A 19,874-nucleotide genomic window follows, 5' to 3' on the forward strand; every position below is an offset into this window, starting at 1 on the left:
AACCGGCACCCAAGAGGATACTCACTAGCATCCTGAGGGGGCCGGCTCCCAGCACAATCCACACATACACACAAGTACACACGCAGACGCCTGTGGGGCAGATTCTGCCTGGGCAGCATCTGTGATCCTGGCCTAGGCAGAGGTGAAGAATCGAGGCTGAGAGACAGTGAGGCCAGGCTCGGAGTCACACAGCACGTCGCTGGAGACCCAGGCCCAGAACTCAGATTTCTGCCATCAAGTCCCCGCTCTCATCCCCTTCCAGCTCAGCTTCACTGGGAGTGGGAAACAGGTGTCATCCCCACCTTCCCCTCTTCGTGCCCTCCCTCCGTCCCTCCCTCACTCCATCTCTCATCCCTGCACAGCAACAACCATCCCACTTTATTAGGGAACGCCCCCTGCTCCTTACCCCCCAGCTAACCCTCCTCCCCCCACTCTCCCCACTCCCACCCACCAAGGCCAGGATGGGGTCATCCCCCAGGCTCACCCCTCAATTCTAGAACCACTCCTGGCCCGGGCACCTCTTTCCCCCATATGTAATTTTTCTTAAATGGGAGCTCATTAATTATCCCTATGTTTTCCAGAGGAAATAAAGAGCAATTAGAGAAATAAGTGGTTTTTTTTTTTTTTTTTTTGTGGTACGCGGGCCTCTCACCGTCGTGGCCTCTCCCATTGCGGAGCACAGGCTCGGGACGCGCAGGCTCAGTGGCCACGGCTCATGGGCCTAGCCGCTCCGTGGCATATGGGATCTTCCCAGACCGGGGCACGACCCCGTGTCCCCTGCATCGGCAGGCGGACTCTCAACCACTGCACCACCAGGGAAGCCCAATAAGTGGTATTTTTGTTCTCCAGCAGACCCAGCAGCACGGTGCCCCATCCCATCCCCGCCCCGATGGCCAGTCCAGCCGCCTGCCAGGTCTGCTCTCTTGCCCTCTCTCCCTACATCCATCCCCACGTGTATGTGAGCAAAGTGCCTGCCACCAGGCCACCCAGCAGCAGGTCGCCTCTTGGAATCTGCGTGAAGAACCATAAATTGCTGAGAAAGGGCCTCCTTCCCCGCACAACAGAAGGTTAGAGTGTTAAAGAGAGCAGTGAAACTGTTTTTATTAATCAGAACTGCTATAAAGAAAGCATTTTAATTAACATAATTATCCCAATTGAGAAAAGCAGTCCTTATCCCATAGATACTTTTCAGACTAAAGATGCAAGCTGTCACAATCAGTCATAATTAAGTAAAAGCGAGCCACCTTTTTCTTCTCGTGCTCTCTTCCCCTCTCGGGCACCCGCTCCTCCCTAGGTTAAATCTCAAAGTGGAGACAAGGCAGATGTCACACCTTCAATGCACTAATGCTCTCACACCCCGGCTGCCTCTTGAGCTGCATTTCAGAAAGGGTGGGCCCCCCGGGCCAGTGGGCCCTGCACCATGACCCCCTCTCATGCCTGACCTCAGAAGGGCCTCCCCACCTCCTAGGGAAGGAAGGAGACCCATCTCCAAAGGCACCCACCTCACCCCCTGCTGGATGACAAGTCCTAGAGCACTGTCCCCCCCGGACACCTGCAGGGACTTTCCTGGGTCAGCAGGCCCAGAAGGAATAATTGGGGAGGACAGCCAGTGGGCACCCCAGACCATCACCCTGGTCCAAGCCACCAGCCCCCTCTCACCTGGATGTTCACCTTCACCCCCTAACTACCTCTCCTATCTACTCTTGACTCAAATTCAGGCCATTTCCCCCACATAACAGCCAGAAATCTGTTCATACCACAAATGTAAGTGTATAACCCTCCTCGGCCCTCATGGAGGCCTGGCCCAGCCCCCTTCAGCCACATTTCCCACTACTCCTCCCCTGGCTTTCTCCACTCCAGCCACACTGGCCTTTCCTCATCCTTCTCAGCTCATGTGCTATTCCCTCTACCTCCTGCCCTCATCCCTCCAGCCACCACCTACCACCCTCTCAGCTCACATGTTCATCCTGCAGTGCCCAGCTCATGTGTCACCTCCTCAGGGAAGCCCTCCTTGACCTCCGGGACCTGGTCCATCCCCTCTTAAATCCTCTCACAGCACTGCATATCTGCCCCTGGCTAGTGCACACACAGTGGCTTTACAACAGTGCTGTGATTCTTTATTTAGCTTTAGTCTCCTCTGTTCAACTATAAACTTCATGAAGCAGCCAGACCCTTTATTATTTTGCTTTGATTGTATTTTTGTTTGTTCACTGTTGTGTCCCCAGCGTCCATCACAGTGCTTGGCTTGTGGTAGGTACTTAAGAAATATTCGTGGAAGGAAAGAAGGAAGAGAGGGAGGAGGGAAGGGGAGGGAGCCCCGGCCCATGGCACTCTCTAGGAGACTGTCACAGCCCCCGTGTCAGCTGAGGGCATTTCAAGGAGGTAAAGGGTCACCCCAACAAACTGTGAAACTCTCCACTCCCCTCGTCCCATCTGGGTGTCATTACTCTCCCCATTTTACAGATATGGACACTAAGGTGTAGAGAAGCAGGATATGCCCAAGGTTACAGTGAACCAGTGCAAGAGTCTGGGCCTGTCTGAGGATCTGAGAATGTCTGCTTTGAGGTGCGATGAGGAGGGAGGAGAGAGATACAGGACCACCCACTGTGGATATAGTGTCCCCCTTGGGCTTGGGTGTGCTGAGAACTGGTGGGAGCACCTCTTAGGATGTGTGACCTGGGACTTTTCAGCCCATCTGAGCCTTAGCTTCTCCATCTGTGAAATGGGTGGTCTGGAGCAGGGAACATCCTCCGCCCTCCACCCATGACTCCCACTCCACCCCACCCTGACATCTAACACCCCCAAAGCTTCAGACCTCCCTCCTCCTCCCCCACAGAGCTGGCGATGCTGACAAATGCACCTGCTCACCGAGTACGTGCCACCCTCTGTGGCCATACAGGGAGGGTGAAATTGGGAGCTTGCTGCTCCCGAAACAACACCTACAGGGTGACACGTGCACAGGTGACACCACAAGTGTATTTTACCCCAACATGCTTCAGTTTCCTCCCTGAAAAGGTGTTTATTTTTCTGTACATCTTGAATAGGAGCCGCAAAGTGTATCGTCAGCAGTTTTTAAATGGCTTATTAATGCTCCTGTAAAGCTCAGCACTGGCCGGAGGAGACGACTCACTCCTGGTCCTGGTGTGGCCTGGACTCCCTTGCAGCCTGCGCTCTGAGCACACACCTGTGCTGAGTCTTGCACCGGACTCTGGCATTGCCAGGAAGCCTAGGAACTAGACACGCCCCGACAAAAATATGCCCAGATCCCTGCTGGGGTCACACGATTTGGCAACTCTTTGGAAATGGCTAGGAGCAGAGTTGGACCCTGCCTGGCAGAGGAAAGAGGAATGAGCACTGGCTTTATAGTCAGGTGGCCCAGGTTCAAATCCCTTCTTGGCCACGTACCAGCTGTGTGACCTAAATCCAGTTGCCAAACCTCTCTGAGCCCCAAGTTTCCTCATCTATAAAATGGCAATGCTAACGCCTACCTCAGGGCTTTTTTGCAGAGTGAATCAGGTAATAAATACCAAGTGCGAGGTAACATTCAATTTTTAAGGTGTGGTAATGGCATTATGGTTATGTTTCTTAAAGGGTCCTTACCTTTTAAAGATATACACTGAAACATTTATGGATAAAATTATACGATGTCAAAATAACCCAGTGGTGGTGGGTAGTAGGTGGGTATAGAGGAAACCAGTCTGGTCATGAGTTGATGCTCGATGATGAGAATGTGGAGCTCAGTGGACTAGTCTCTCTGCTTTCGGACAGGTTGACATTTTCACACCGAACCACCACACAGGCACCCACTAGGTGTTCATTAAATCCAGGGGTGCACTCTCCCGGCCGCAGAAACCTTGGACCCCTTGTACAGCAAGATTCAGAGACAGGTGGCAGCAACACAACATAAAGCACCAGGAAGGAGCATGGGGTGGGGGGCTAAACCTTCACAGAGGTACCCCCAGAGGCTCCTGCAGTCCACAGAAGGGGCACCTATAACCTGGAAACGTGGGATCCCAGGGGAGTCAGGCAGCCTCTGTTTCAGGTCTGCTGTCCCAGCTGTGTGACCCAGGGACTATGGCTTTCCCTCTCTGAGCTCCAGGTTCCTATCATTATAATAGGGGTGGCAACACCTCACCCCACTTGACCCATCTGACCTGCCCAGGTAGCAGAAGCCTAGCCTGAGGCAGGTGCTTAATCACCCTTCTACTGGTCCCGCCTTCCTCAGCAAATTTAAATACAACCACCTTCAGCTACTGAAGGCTGGGGTGGGCAGACCTGCTTCCCACTGGGCACAGGGATGCAGACCTGATAAGAGCCATCCTGCCCTCAGGAAGCTCCCAGGGATAAAGTAATTTTTTAAACCACTCTGTACCCAGCAAAGCCTCAGGAAATGGGGCTGAGAGGACTCCAGGCCTCAGGAAAAGAGGGACTCCGGGCCAGGAAAAAGGCAAGGATGATAGTAGTAATAGGAACAACGATGATGGGGCCTGACTTACTGGCACCGGGTCACAGCCTTCACCTGCACCTCTTGTTCTATCCTCACCGCCACCTACCAGGTACACGGTACCATTATCCCCCCTGTAGCTAAGGAAACCGAGGCTCCGGGGGAGATGTTGCAGCAAGAGAGTGCAGAGCCACGCCTGAACCCTGCCACCCAAGTCCAAGGCCCAACAGGGTGGGGAGATGCTGGGGACACCTGGGCATCCCAAGGGGCCATCAGCAGAAAGTGCTGTGTCTGGGAGCCTGCGGCCCCGGCGAAGCCAGCCCTCTCCAGGCCTCAGTTTCTTCATCTGTGAAATGGGGGCAGGGAGACCCCAGACCCACCTAGCGGGCAAGAGGGGAAAGCAGCACAGGTTGGGGAGGAGGCCACATCTCGAAGGTTCCAAAGGGAGCCGAGGCGGCTGTGAGGTAAGTCGGGGCGCGGGGGTGGGAGGCGAGAGAATGAGACAGATCTCTCAGGCTCTGGCTCTGGCGCTGTGATATTTTCCCCGGGTTATATTTTTAGATGGACTACTTTCTCTCCCCTCCCCCCTGCCTCAGTAGGAGGAAGAACACAGAAATAGCTGGGTGTGTGTGTCTGAGCAGCTATATATAGTGGGCACAAACCCTCACCCAGGGCATCTCCCACTCACTGCCCCCTGGAGAAGGAGCGGGGAGGGGTGGGGGGCCTCCTCTTGCCCAGTAGCCACAGAGTCTGCTCGGCTTCCCTGGCTCCCTCCAGGCATATCCCTCACCCCAGCACACGCATGTGCACACGTACACACGGCCAGACCCGCATCACCAGTGACTGCCGGCTCGGACCCGAGCCTCAGGAGGCGTTGGAGAGGGCCCGGAGCAGCCAGCAAGCCCTACCCGGGAGGGTGGATGGGGTGAGGCGGGAAAGGGGGTGACCTCCAAACACCTAACTCTAATTCTCTCTGCCTCGGGTTCGCTGGTCTACAGGCTGCGATCAGGGCCCTTCCTTGGACTTGTCAAATCTTCAAAGCTGTGGATACTCTGACACTTCAGCATCCTTAGTGGAATATATATCTGAAGTCAAACACATTCCCCCAAAGGCATCTGTCTGAGTCTTCATTGCCCAGATGTGGCAACTGAGAGCTGAAGGTCACAAGCAATCAGTGGCAGAGCCGCTTTCTAGCTTCGAGCTCACCTCTCTGAGCTCAGTTCCGTCATCAGTAAAGTGGGGATAAGGTTGGCACCCACTTTGTGGGCTACCGTGAGGAACAAATGAAGTGAGGCACATGAAGCCACCATTCCATAATGAGGAGGAGGGCCACGAGCTCCCAAGGGCCGGAAGTACCCCACAGCCTCCCTTGGCCAGAGCCCCCACTGGGCCAGGCTCCAGCCTCATGGCCAGGGGCTGGTCCATTTCCACCCAACATCCCACCCTGGCAGGTCTCCACAAAGCTCACACCCAGCCCACAGTAGGTGCTTCCCAGATGGTAGGCGGACCCTGTTACTACCTACCCTGGGGGAGCCTGAGATGGAGTCCTGGCCTCCTCTCCATCCTCCCACCGGTCACATAAGCTATGGTGGAGGATCAGGGTAGAAGGATTTACCCTGATGACCACTCCCCTCCAGGTGGTGGGGCTCCCGCCTGGGTATCAGAAGCTGGTTTGGGTGTACCCAGTCCAGAGGCAGGTCTAATTGAGCTTAGCTGATTCCCTGTGCGAGGACCTGAATAGAACAAAGAGCCCTGGATGGGGGATTCAGTGACTGGAGTCTGAGTCCTGGATCAGCCATATGAGCTTGAGGGTATCAGTTTCCCCATCCATACAGTGCAGGGAGTGGATTCGTGGTCCCTGGGAACCTTCGGGCTCACAGTCAACTCTTAGCACAGCTGACTCCCCACAGAGAGACTTACAGCCATCATCATTTTGAACCCTCAAAATTCCTCTATGGGAAGGAAACAGTGGTCATTTTACAGATGAAGAAACTGAGGCCCAGGGAGGGGAAAAGGCCTGCCTGGGTCACACAGAAAGCTAGTGGCAGACTGTTTAACCCCCTGGCTCCATGGGCAGCCTTGTCAGAGGTGGAGCCTGCATCTGCCAGGCCTGGGGAAGTCAGGACACCTGGGACACGTGCTGAACCACTGGCTCGCAAGATTCCTGAACATGTGCCAATGGACACACCTCGAGGAGGAGGTGTGCAAGCTGGCTCCAGCACAGCACTGCTGCAGTGTGTGTGAAAGTGGCCCTGTCCCCTTCCTGCACCCATCCCCTGGCCATTGAGTTTTTGTACCCAAGTGCAGAACTTCATTTTTCTACCCCTAAGATTCCATTTGGTTTGGTGGGTTTTAGCCCAGAGCTTCCATCAGCTGAGGACCCAAGGTGAGAACCACCTCTCACTGGCAAATGTGGGACTCTGTGCCTTCGTCTAAGTCACCAGAAGATTGGGGCAGAATGAGGCCAGAGCCCTAAGGTGCCCCACTGGGGACCTTCTTCCCACAGATCAACATCCAGTGTTGCCTCTTTGGGCCCTTGGCCCTGCCCAGGTCCTCCTGAGTGCACTGTCACTGGGCACCGGTATCTGTCCCGCACAGAGCCTCTGAATCCACCCAGAGGCCCCAGCGGCCCTGGAGATGGGCAGGGAAGAAGCCTGCATCCCTGTAATGGTCCACACCACCCTAGTGGGGCCGTAGGCCCCTGTCCTGCCTAAGCAGGCCTGGGTACAGCAGTGCCTAAAGAGGGGAGGAGGAAGGACTCATGGCCAGGGCAACAGTCATTCCCCAGGCAGAAAGGATGTGGGCCTGATGGACCCGGGTATATAGATATTGCACAAGAAAGAAGAAGCTTGCAGTTGCTACAGCCTATGTTCAGTTTCAGGACATCCACATGCAAAAAAAAAAAAATGAAGTTGGACCCTTATGGTACACCATATACAAAAATTAACTCAAAATGGATTAAAAATCTAAATGTAATCCCTGAAACTATAAAACTCCTAAAGGAAAACATACGGGAAAACCTTCATGACATTGGACCTGGCAATGATTTCTTGGATATAAAACCAAATGCAGGGCTTCCCTGGTGGCGCAGTGGTTGAGAGTCCGCCTGCCGATGCAGGGGACACGGGTTCGAGCCCCGGTCTGGGAGGATCCCACATGCCGCAGAGCAGCTGAGCCCGTGCGCCACAACTACTGAGCCTGCACTCCGGAGCCCATGAGCCACAACTACTGAGCCTATGTGCTACAACTACTGAGGCCTGAGCGCCTAGAGCCCGTGCTCCGCAACAACAGAAGCCACCGCAATGAGAGGCCTGCGCACCACAGCGAAGAGTGGCCCCTGCTCGCCGCAACTAGAGAAAGCCCGCGTGCAGCAACAAAGACCCAACACAGCCAAAAATAAATAAATTTAAAAAAACAAAGGGGCTTCCCTGGTGGCGCAGTGGTTGAGAGTCCGCCTGCCGATGCCGGGGACACAGGTTCATACCCTGGTCTGGGAAGATCCCACATGCCGCGGAGCGGCTGGGCCCATGAGCCATGGCCACTGAGCCTGCGCGTCCGGAGCCTGTGCTCCGCAACGGGAGAGGCCACAACAGGGAGAGGCCCGTGTACCGCAAAAACAAAAACAAATGCACAGGGCTTCCCTGGTGGCGCAGTGGTTGAGAATCTGCCTGCTAATGCAGGGGACACGGGTTCGTGCCCCGGTCCGGGAAGATCCCACATGCCGTGGAGCCTGCGCGTCCGGAGTCTGTGCTCCGCAACGGGAGAGGCCACAGCAGTGAGAGACCCGCGTACCGGAAAAAAAAAAAAAAAAAAAAAGAGGCAACGATAGTAGAGGCCCGCGCATCGCGATGAAGAGTGGCCCCCGCTTGCCACAACTAGAGAAAGCCCTAGCACAGAAACGAAGACCCAACACAGCCATAAATAAATAAATTAATTAAAAAAAAAAAAAAAAAAAAACAAATGCACAGGCAACAAAAGCAAAAATAGACAAATGGGGCTACATCAAACTTAAAACCTTCTGCGTGTCAAAGGAAACAATCAACAAAGTGAAAAGGCAACCTAGTGAACGGGAGAAAATATTTGCAAATCATATATCTGATAAGGGCTTAATATCCAGAATATATAAAGAATTCCTATGACTCCACACCAAAAACCAAATAATCCGACCCAAAAGTGGGCAAAGGACTTGAAAAGACATTTCTCCAAAGAAGATATACATATGGGGGGCGGGGAGATGAGGAGCCCCCTCAAACTGAGCCTCTTGAGACATGACCCCCAGGTCAAGGCTGTTTCTCCTCACTCAGACTGGGCCCCCTTCCCCTCCACCCCTGACTGCCCCCTCACCCTCCCAGTCCAGCCAGGCCTGGTGGTGATAGATGCTGTCCCAGAGCAGGCATTTCAGGCAGCTGCCTCTCCCACCGCCCGGCAATATGATTAATGCTCAGCCTGCCAGGAGCCCATTCATCATGGCCACGCCACATCCCCACGAGCGCAGGGCAGATGGGCTGCACTGGGGCCTGGCTGAGTCCTGGCCCACAGAGTCTTCCCAGATCCCAGCCAGGCCAGAGACCAAAGCCTCGCTGAGGGGTGGGGCCCAAGTGATGGCCACATAGGGAAGAGGGCTTTCTGCAGCCCTCACCACCTCACTCCTGCCCCTTCCTTTCAGCCTCCAGGGAGGGACCTCCAGGGGCAGCTCTAGGGGATCAGATAGAGCTAATGGGAACACCACCCCGTGTACTCCTTCCCAGCTATGTGGCCTTGCAGACCTCATCTTCTCTTCACAGCTCAGCTTCCATATCTGTAACATAAGAACAGTAAGAAGCTGCCAGCAGGTTCAGTTGAGGTGATTTGTATCACGTGCTCCCCTGAGGCCTGGCCTGCAGCAGGGCTGGGGCAGGATCCTGACTCCTTAGACCTTGCGGGGCTCTCCTGGGACTGCCCACTGAGCAAAACCAGAGCTGCGCCCCACCACCCAGGTCAGAACCCTGCCCCACAACTGCATAGTCACTACACCCCCTCCGGCCTCAATTTCTGCAGCAGCGGAATGGGCATAATAAAATTATCACTAACCCACACCTGGCGTACAACATCTTAGCCACTGATCATTTTTATTATCCCAGGGCACCTTCCAGCCCACCTTCGGCACCCCCCTCCTGGCAGGTAGGCTGGGTGAGGGGCTGGACAGAGTCATGGGAGGCCCGTGCAGGAGAACAGGCTGGGCCCGGGCACCAGGCTCCGATGTGGAAGCCGCCCCCAGGTGCCAATACCGTAGGAGGTGTCAGGGAGCCGCCCTACTGCCCCAGTTTCCCAGAAGTGTCCAGCCGAAGTCGGGGAGCGAGGAGGACGTGCAGTCACATATGCACATCCAGGACCCCGCATGACCACTGCCCGGGACAACCAGAGCCTAGCACTACAGCCCCACCCATTCCTGGTGCCCTGCATGCCCCCCAGGGCAGAGGACACAGGTGGGTTCAATCCCACCCCTGCCTCTTCTGTGACTTGGGTCAACTCACCTTCCCCACACGGGCCTCTGTTTTTCGTATGGCAACAGGGCTAGTGACATCCCTCTCCTGTATGAGGAATGAACAATGCTACGTGTGTGAAAACTGTGCCAGGTGCCTGGCAGGTGGCATGTGCCAGGTCTTTCTCCTTCCCCTCTCTCCTCCCTGTCTCCCACCTCCACCTGCCAGGCCTTTCAGGCCAGCCCCGTCGTTACCACCGCTGCCCTGCTGCACCCCATTCAAGCAGCCTCCCCATCTCCTCACAACTTGGATTTCACCCCTCTGTGCCCATCTCCACCCTGATAGCTGAAAGCACCAATCACCAAAGCGGGGACAAGCTGCCTCCACCTCATACCCAGCAGTGCCCCCGGCAGCCTTCAGTAATTGATACCCAGAGGAAGGCAGCAGAAAAGAAGCCAGAGCCGCCACCCCAACCACAGCCACGGGAGCTGGAGGACAGAGATACCACTGGCTTCAGCTGGAGCTGGCTCTGCTGCCCGCCCCACCCATAAGAGCAACCGGCTACCAATCCTGGCAATAATAATAGCTCCACTGACGGGGTCCTCACCACCTGACAGGCCATGTTTGAAGGCTTCTCATGCATCCTTCTTTCCAATCTTCCCAACATCCCTATGAGGAAGCGACTGTTATGCCCATTTTACAGATGAGGAGACTGAAGCACAGAGACATTAGGAAACTTGCTCAAAGTCACACAGCTCACAAGCGGTGACAACAGTATGAACCCAGGTGGTCTGGCTCAGAACTTGGGCTCTTAACACTATACTTTTCTGCTAAGTCCATCCCCCAGCACCACAGAAATGCCCACAACTGGAGATCTGGTGGGGAGAAGGGAGAAGGCCATGGGGTCTCCCTTCTGTGTTGAGCTGACTGAGGTGAAAACCAAGGAAACAGAGCAGTATTTGAAGCAGAGACACTTCTTAAAGCTGAAAATTACATCCCCAAGAATAGGATGTCAATTAGGGCATAGGCCTGACACCCAGCCCCATCATTCCCCTGTTTTAGAAATGAGGGCAGTCACAGCTTGGGTCTGCATCTCAGACCCACATGAAAAAGGCCAGTGAACTCTGGCAGCGATGATAGAATCGGGGTGGGTGCCTGGCAAGCCCACCAATCCAGCCAAGACCCTTTCCCCAGGCCTCCTGGGCTCTTCTTGGGGGAGGGGCCAGGCCTCTTCCGGAGTGGCTCTCACACTTCTGGTCCCCTCAGATAACTGTACACCCCTTGGTGCCCACGTGGGGCAGAACATTGGCCAAGGCTGGCCACCGCCCACGCCCAGCCTTGACTGCAGATGGAGCCCGTGCCCTGGTGTGACCTGCGGACCTGCGGCTCCTCCTTCTGCCCCTGGACAGATGCTGTTGTAATTGTGGCTCCCAGACTTGCATAATGCCTCCCCGCCAGGCTCCCCATGCACCACACACACACACACACACACACACACACACACACGTGCGCGCACGTGTGCGTGCTCTGATCCAGCACAGGTTTCTTCTATTCCAAAGATTTCTCGGGCCATCCCACAGTCATAAATAATCAAACATGCATCCGATGCCAGTTCCAGGTGTGCCAGATGACATCCCTTCAGGTCTGTGGTCAGCCTTGTGGATTTGAAGCTGCCCTTCTCAGCCTACCCTTAGTAGCATCCCTGCTACCGAATCCCACGTCTGGGACAAGCGCCTGGAGCTTGCTCTCAGTCAACTGAATGGGGCTAGAGCCCACTCAGCCACCCAAGGGATGGCGGGCTGGGGAGGGCAGCTAAGGGCAGTTACTGTGGGCTAGCTCCTAAGGGTGGGGACGAACTCTAAGCAGAGGGGCTTGTCAGTGTGCAGGCACAGAGGAGAGGGAAGTGGGTCATGTCTAGGAAGGATAGATGTGCCCTGGAGAGGGAACCTGAGAGAGCAGCCAAGTGGCTTCATCTTGCAGCTCTGCTGATTGTGGCCTCCTGGTCCAGACAGGAGTCCAGTTCCCACCCCACATGCCATGGCTTCTCTGGAGGGCAGACCTCAACTCCTGGGGGCCTGGCCAGGGGACACGGTGGCCAAAGGTGTGGCCTCTAACCATGCCTCTACCCTTGGGAGGCCCCAGACTGGGAGGAAAGGTGCAGAGTAGTGGAGAGTGATACATAGACTGTGGGACTTGGAGGGAGAACCTGAGCCAAATCCTACCTTGGCCACCAGGGTCCATCCCCACCTTACAGCCTCGGCTCTAGGCTCCTTTCCACCTCTAGGAAGGGAACAAACTGCTCCCTCTCATGAGTTGTTGGTAAGATTAATGAGCTAATTAAAGTGTGAAAAATGTTTCTTGTTGACTTAAAAGAGGTGATCAACCATGGCAAATTAATAACAATTAACACCCCTCCTCCAGGCAGTCTGCCTGGATTGGGTCCACTGGGCACAGTTTTCCCTCGCAAGAATGGCAGGAAGGCTGCGCCGGCCTTCGCAGGAGTGTCTGAGCCGCTGTGGGCTGCTCTTCTCTGTTCCCCAGAGTCCTGCAGACTCTTCCCGATAACCAGACCCACCCTGTGCCTGGCCCTGGGCTCTGTGTTCACAGAACTCAGTCCATGAGGCAAAATAACTGGTGTGTCTTTTAACATTTACTGAGCATCAACTGTGTGCCAGCCTCTGTACCAGTCCTTCTCCATACAACACAATGCCCGGAAGGAGCATTACACTGGAAGGAGCCCCCTTTCAGAGATGAGGAAATGCGGAGGAGTGGGTCGCACAGACAAGGGTGAAGCCAGAACTCCAGCTGGTTATCTCAGTTACCCCCGTCCTGGGCTGTGTAGCAAGGTTAGGCTGCCAGACGAGGGTGGAGAGCCAGGGAGGCCCGCCCTCAGGTCCCCCACTGCTCCCCACTGGCTGCTGCTATTGCTGTGAAAGGCTTTCGGGGGGAATGGTGCCACCTCCCCTACTTCACACCCCTCCGTTCCCTCCTGTGTGTGGAGGCGAGGCTGACTCGGCAGACACACTTGGGCCCCCTGACGCCAAATTAAAGCCAGAACCCTCTTAGAAATCATCCACTCAGCAAAGCCTCCTTGGAACTGCAGTCCAAGGAGACACAGGGAGCTGGGGGCAGGGAAAGCACCTGCCCCGAGACCTGCTGGGGCCTGCCTGTGCAACCCCTCATCAAACAGTGTTCCCCAGACCCAGGAATCGTGTCCCCAAAATGCTCACTCATTGAAGAGCACGGCCAGGCCCCCAAAGCCTGAGCTCGACCACCTAGAGCACCTACAGCCTAACTTAGACCTTGGCCTGCCCCCCACAGGCAGGCCCACCTCCCCTGAGTGGCCCACAGCTCTGCCCCCTGCTCAGTGAGGGGCCTCCAGGGTCCCTCCAGGGTCTCACTCCTGGCTGGTGCCTCCGCCAGCAGCCCCCAAACCCCAACAGTGCCCATAACCCTGACCCCTCAGACCAAGGAGACACCCTCCTCTTTTCTTCCCCAAAGCTGATTCGCAAACCCATTTTTTCACCCTGCAACTCAACAGGACCCCCAGGAGCATGGCTGGAGGAGGGCAAAGGTAGGCTCCAGGAGATGGAAGAGGAGAAATGGTGGCAGAGAGGGCCGAGCAGAGGGAGACAAGGACCCTGGAAACTGCCCTGCACGCACACACCCTAGGGCCCAGCCTCATCCACCAACCCAGACAGCTGCTGCTGCTTACCTCTGGGGGGGGGTTATCGTGAGCGGGCTCAGGGGCTCTTCAGAGGGACACCTGCAGAGAGACGGCAGAGAAGGGGTGAGACCGCAGTCAGATGGAGACCAGCAGACTCCTCACCCACAGGACCCACCCAGCAATCAACCCCACCAAACCTCTGCTCACAGCCCGGGACAGAGGGAGCAGCAGAATGGGCAGCCAAAGGATGCCAGACTCACGCCAGAGTCAAGAATGCACTTTCTGTAAAGCAAGTACCTGGCTGCAGCTGGCTGGGGAGGGGCCTCAGGAAGGATGGAGCTACGGGGAGGGGTGCTCCCTGTGGCAGGCCCGAGTGCCCATAAACAGAGAGCAGCTGTCTCCACCTCCCCATACCTGTGGGTTCTCTGGCCCCTGGACACACAGGACCAAACCTCAAATTCTCTCTCCTGAGGTCAGATGTGGTGGCACAGGGAGCTCCCAGGCCCTCTCCTTCATCTCTAACTGGGACCTTGACATGGTCATCTCAGCTTTGTCACTGGCTCGCCCCATGACCCTGGGCCAGCCCTTCCCCTCACTGTGCCTTGGCTTCCCCATCAATACCAGTAAGTGCATCAGAGTTACCCGGAGGGCTTATGAAAACATGGCATGCTGGACCCCACCCCCAGAGTTTCTGATTCAGCAGGTCCAGGGTGGGGCCTGCGAATCAGCATTTCCAAGAAGCTCCCAGGTGCTGCTGCTGCTGCCATTTGGGGATCACACTTTGGGAACTGCCAGTCTAGATGTGTCTGGCCTGTAAAGTGCATAATCCACACCCTCAAGGAGTTCATAGGCTGACTGAGGAGACCACACTCATGTGCACACACGGCTGATTCAAAGCAGCCACCTCAGGTCAGCTTATATTGAATAGATCCGATAGGTGTGGGATATGGGCCAGTGCAGTCATGGAAGGCTTCCTGGAGGAGGTAGAGACTAAATTTACTATTTTTACATATTGTCGTCTTATCACTATACAAGTGATACAGGCGTACCTTGTTTTATTGCACTTCACAGATATTGTGGTTTTTACAAATTAAAGGTTTGTGGCAACCCTTCATCGAGTAAGTCTGTCAGCACCATTTTTCCAACAGCATTTGCTCACTTCATGTCTGTGTCACATTTTGGTAATTCTTGCAATATTTGAAACCCTCCACCAGCAAAAAGATTATGACTCACTGAAGGGTCAGATGATGCTTAGCATTTTTTTAGCAATAAAGTATTTTTTAATTAAGATATGTACTTTGTTTTTTCAGACATAATGCTATTACTTAATAGACTACCGTATAGTATAAACATAATTTTTATATACACTGGGAGACCAAAAACTTCACGTGACTCACTTTATTGCAATATTCACTTTATTGTGGTGGTCTGGAACCAAACCCACAATATCTCCAAGGTATGCCTGTACATGAAAGCTCTCTCTTGTTAAGAGCTTCAAATACAGGTATTTGTAGGGTAAACATGCTCTCACTCCCAACCACATCTCCAGAGGTCCTGACTGCCCGGCTGGTGTGAAACTTTCACTGTGCATTTGCACAGACATGCAGAGAGGTGCACAAGTGTTTACACAGAGAACAAACCTGCAGTTACGCGCCAGAGAGTATGGTCTCTATGCTGGTGTATAATCACGTTCCTCACGATAGATTCTGGAGCTCTTTCCCTGTCTGTACATAAAGATAACAATAATCACTGCTTGTACTCACTGAGCACCTACTATGTGCCAGATATTGGGTTGAGCACTGTATGTATTAACCCATTTAATTCTCATAACAACCACCCCACCCAAGACGGGTGCTGCAGTTAGCCTAATTTGTAGATGAGAAAACCAAAGTGCAGAGTAACCTTCCCCAGAACGCCCAGCCTAGGATGTGGCTGAGCCCATGAAGCGCCAGTGTCTGTGCTCCAAACAGAGCCCCACCATGCTCGGTGCTACATGGAGGAACTCCACGTGGTGAACATACCCTCACCTACGTAATCAGACCTCCCAGGATGAGTGTTTAGGGGGTTCCAGTTTCTTATTTCAAACGTTGCTGGAAAAAAAGCCCGCTCTTTGTACACATGTATTTCTAAAAAGCAGGTCAAAAGGTATACACATTTAAAATTTTGATACTCACTGCCAAATTGTCCTCCAAAAATGTCTGTGCCAATGCCAAGCTGACCACTCCCTCAGGTGAACGCCTACTTAAGAACAATTCCCATTTACTGAGTACCTACTAGGTGCCAGATCCAGTAACATCTGTGTTGTCATCTCTATTTTGCAGATGTGGAACTGAGGCTCAGAGAGGTTAAGTTACTTGCCCAAGGTCACACAGCTGGTAAACAGCATATCAGTTTGCCTCAATATTATGAAGGAAGAAAGGGAAGAAGAGGAGGGAGGAAAAGACAAAGGGAGAGAGGGAAGGAGATTCCTCAATCCACGTGCCCTTCCATCTTTCTGCTCCCTTTTATAGCAAAACTTGAGAGCTCTCTCTACTAAGTGTCTCAGTCTCTACTCCCTCACCTCCTGCTCTCCCTCACTCCCTCTCCAATTGTGCTTCCATCCCCATCACCCCACAAAACTGCTCTTATCAAGGTTCCCAGAAACCTCATTTTTGCCAAACCCAGTGGTCACTCTCTGACACGGCTGACTGCTTCCTCCATCGGGAAACACTTTATCTCTGGGCTCCCAGGATTCAGCCTCTCCTGGTTGTGCTCCCAGGCTTTCCTCCCTTCTTACCCCACCCGCCTCCAAACATCCGAGGCCACAGGGCTGGCCGGGGCTCTCTGCTCTCTCCTATCTATGCATTCCCTGGTGGGTCGGACGTGTGGCTTTAAATCCCAGCCACGCCCCCAGATCTCTCTGCAGCCCCAGCCCTCTCCTGAGCACCAGCTTCGTGAATCCACAGGCCTATTTGTCATCTCCACTTGCTCATCTAACAGACCTGTCCAAAAGAGAACTCTTCATTTTTATCCCCCAAATTATGTCTCCCTCAGCCTTGACTCCTCTCTTTCTCACCCTACACCCAAGCCATCAACACACCGTGTCAGTTCAACCCCAAAAACACATCCAGAACCTGCCCACTTCCCCGGTTCATCTGCTTCCGCCCCTGTCAGCCCTTGCCTGGATAATTGCAGCAGCCTCCCGCCTCTCCAGGCTCCCTGATCCCACCCCGGCCCCAAACTATCAGGGCAGCCACATGATGGTACAAATGGAATCCTGTCACTCTCCAGCCGTAGCAAGCGGTTTCCATGGCAGAGAATCAAGTCTAGACTCCTCAAAGCCTACCCACTGCTCAGAACTCACCTTTGACCACAATCTGGCCCCCTCCCGCACTGGCCAGTTTCGGGGACTCTGTCACTGTTGCTCCTGCTGCCCAGAATGCTCTTTCCGCAGACCTCCCTACCACCCCGGTCAAATGGGACCTCCTTTATCTTCCCTGGTCATCCCCACGCACCCCAATCTCTACCATCTTTCATAGACTTTATCCCTACCTGACATTATCTTGCTGATTTAGTCCTTGTTTCTCATGGATCTCCTCATCATAATACAAACCCAGTTAGGCAGGGAGGGACCGTGTCCATCTTGTTCAGCTCTATATCCACCTCTCGCTATGTGCAGTACCCAGCACATAGCAGACACTCAGTAAATATTTGTTGAATGAATGAACGAATAAATGAATAAAAGAATGAAGAGGCAGAGGCAGCTCTATCTGGCTGCAAAGCCTGTGCTTCTATTTTCTACAGAGTCTGCTGCCATATGAAGTGGGAAGGAGCCGGAAGGCACACCCAGCAGGGCAGGACCCTCTGAGCAAAGGCTGGGAGGTGGGCACAAAGCTGGGACGAGGCCAGCTGGAGTGGCGGATGCACACGGAAGAGCAGTGGGGCCTGAGGCCTCCCTGGGATGCCAAGCCCAGCAGCCCCGCCCCAGGTGGGAACTGGGGCTCTCACACCTGCCAACCTGTCCCATTCAGGAGGGAGCCTTGGGGGGCAGCCGGCAACTGAGCATGACTGGCAGGGGGCCAGGATGCCTGCCAACAGCCGGCACTGCTGCTTGGCAGCCAAGTAATCGTGTTAGCCCGCGGAAATTGGTCCAGGGAGCTTTTTCCTTCGCCTCCCATTTTCATTCTCTTCCCTTCCCCCTTGGAGCTGCAAGACTCGGAAGATTGATCTTTGCCTGAAACGGAGGAGATAACTCGATATAATGAACTCTACTGTCCCTCTTGCTGTTTGGAGGTTTTAAAATTTTTTAAAGGGCTAGAGACAAAAAAGCTTGTCCTCAGGGCTCTCTGGGGCTGCCCATCCTCCCCTGGTAGCCCCCACCTCTGCTCATGCCCCTCTCCCAATTCTCTATCTGCCTCCTTCCCCCTTCTTTTTCCCTTGGGATGCCTTGATGGAACAAAGGTTAAAAATATCCCCTTTCTCTTGCAGGTTTTAAAAATAATTTCGTTGAGGTCAGGGCTGGATCCGCCAATCGCCCTGTCTCCCACTGCCCCGCCCCTGTGGCTGCCCCCCACTCCCCAGAGTCACCAGCCAGCCTGGGGGTGACAAGTTGGCTCAGTCCACCTGTTCTCAAAGCATTTCCAAAGGGAGCCAGCGAGGCCCCCGCCAGAGATGGCTTTTGTTCCAGCAAACGGCTCTTTAAAGAGCCGCCTAATGACACACAAAGGAAGCAAAGCTCCAACTGGGACCCAGGTTTTGCCCCACCTCACTGGAGGTGCATGCCTCCCCCTCCCCAATCAGCCCCACCGTCCAGCCTGGGACTCACGGCCCTGTGCCCCTACATACATCCACATAATCAATCGACATTTATTGAGCACCTACGCTGTGCCAAGCATTGGGCTGGGAGCTGGGGATGCAGGGGACAACCAATCCCTTCTGATTCCTGCCCTCAGTGGCCTGAAAGCCTGGCGAGCAATCAATGGTCACACTGATGGGGGGGCAGGGGGGAAGTCCACTCCACACTGGGATGAGGGGGCTCTGAGAGCATGGACAGTGGTCAGGGAAGGCTTGCCTGAGGAACTGTCCTTAGAGCAGGAATCTACAGGACAAGTAGAAGATCATAGGGCAGAGGGTGTGGGTGGAGGGCTCCAGGCATTATAGGGAGGGTCTGCTCTCAGGAGGATGCCACCCAGTAGGGGTGGGGGGAGGAGTTCTTCCCCAGGGCTCTCCACCTGCAAAGGGAGGCCAGATCCCATGATTCCCTACCTGGCATTCAAGGCCCTTCCTAGCCTGGTCTCTGACCCCAAGACCCCCTCATCTCCAGCCTCCCCTTTCAAGGTACAGCTCAAGAGTTGCCTCATCGGCCCCAGGGCAGGAATTTCTGCTCCCTCTGGGCTCCTACACCCGTGCTCCTCCCCATGCCAGCCTCCTGCTGGATGTTACAGGGCCCACCTGCTCACACAGGCAATGCTGAGCAGTCCTCTGTGTAGCCCAGCCCCCGCACAGAGCCAGGAGTGTGTGCCAAGTAGAAGGGAGCAACTGGGGACACCATCAGGTTCCGACTCCGATCAGGGACAGCCGAAGGCATCAGAGGGAGCTTCCTGAAGAGGTAGGTCAGGGCTCTGAATAAAGAAGGATTTGGACAATATAAGGGGGTGGGGCGGGGGATCCAGTAGCCAACAAGGACCTACTGTATGGCACAGGGGACTCTGCTCAATGTTATGTGGCAGCCTGGATGGGAGGGGAGTTTGGGGGAGAATGGATACATGTATATGTATGGCTGAGTAGCTTTGCTGTGCACCTGAAGCTATCCCAACATTGTTAATCAGCTATACTCCAATATAAAACAAAAAGTTTAATAAATAAAATAAAAAAAAAAAAAAAAGGTGGGTGGGTGGGACTTCCCAGGCTGTCCAGTGGTTAAGACTTCACCTTCCAATGCAGGGGGTGTGGGTTCAATGGGAGCTAAGATCCCACATGCCTCGAGGCCAAAAAACCAAAACAGAAACAATATTGTAACAAATTCAATAAAGACTTTAAAAATGGTCCACATAAAAAAAAAAAAAAAAAAAAAGGGACTTTCCTGGTGGTCCAGTGGCAAAAAATCCGCCTTCCAATGCAGGGGACGCAAGTTCAATCCCTGGTGGGGGAACTAAGATCCCACATGCCGCAGGGCAACTAGGCCCACGTGCCACAACTACTGAGCTCGCGCGCCTCATCTAGAGAGCCCGCATGCCGCAAACTACACAGCCCACGCACTCTGGAGCCCACGTGCCACAACTAGAGAAGAGAAAACCCGCACGCCACGGCTAGAGAGAAGAGA

At 54.3% G+C, this 19,874-nt stretch overlaps 1 protein-coding gene across 3 annotated transcripts in view; it reads right to left on the bottom strand.

Annotated features, from left to right (window-relative positions):
* Window positions 1–19,874, bottom strand: part of LINGO1 (leucine rich repeat and Ig domain containing 1) — a 203,400-nt gene that overhangs the window by 110,097 nt on the left and 73,429 nt on the right. For 2 of the 3 annotated variants that reach the window (XM_032618375.1, XM_032618367.1), the window contains exons 3-4: window positions 15,214–15,297; window positions 13,622–13,672 (exon numbers count right to left, since the gene is read on the bottom strand). The gene's annotated coding sequence lies outside the window, so the exon portion shown is untranslated. The remainder of the gene's footprint in view (window positions 1–13,621; window positions 13,673–15,213; window positions 15,298–19,874) is intronic. The other variant, XM_032618359.1, reaches the window with a different exon arrangement.

This window comes from Phocoena sinus, chromosome 2, assembly GCF_008692025.1.
Source record: "Phocoena sinus isolate mPhoSin1 chromosome 2, mPhoSin1.pri, whole genome shotgun sequence".
In the NCBI taxonomy this organism is placed as follows: domain Eukaryota; kingdom Metazoa; phylum Chordata; class Mammalia; order Artiodactyla; family Phocoenidae; genus Phocoena; species Phocoena sinus.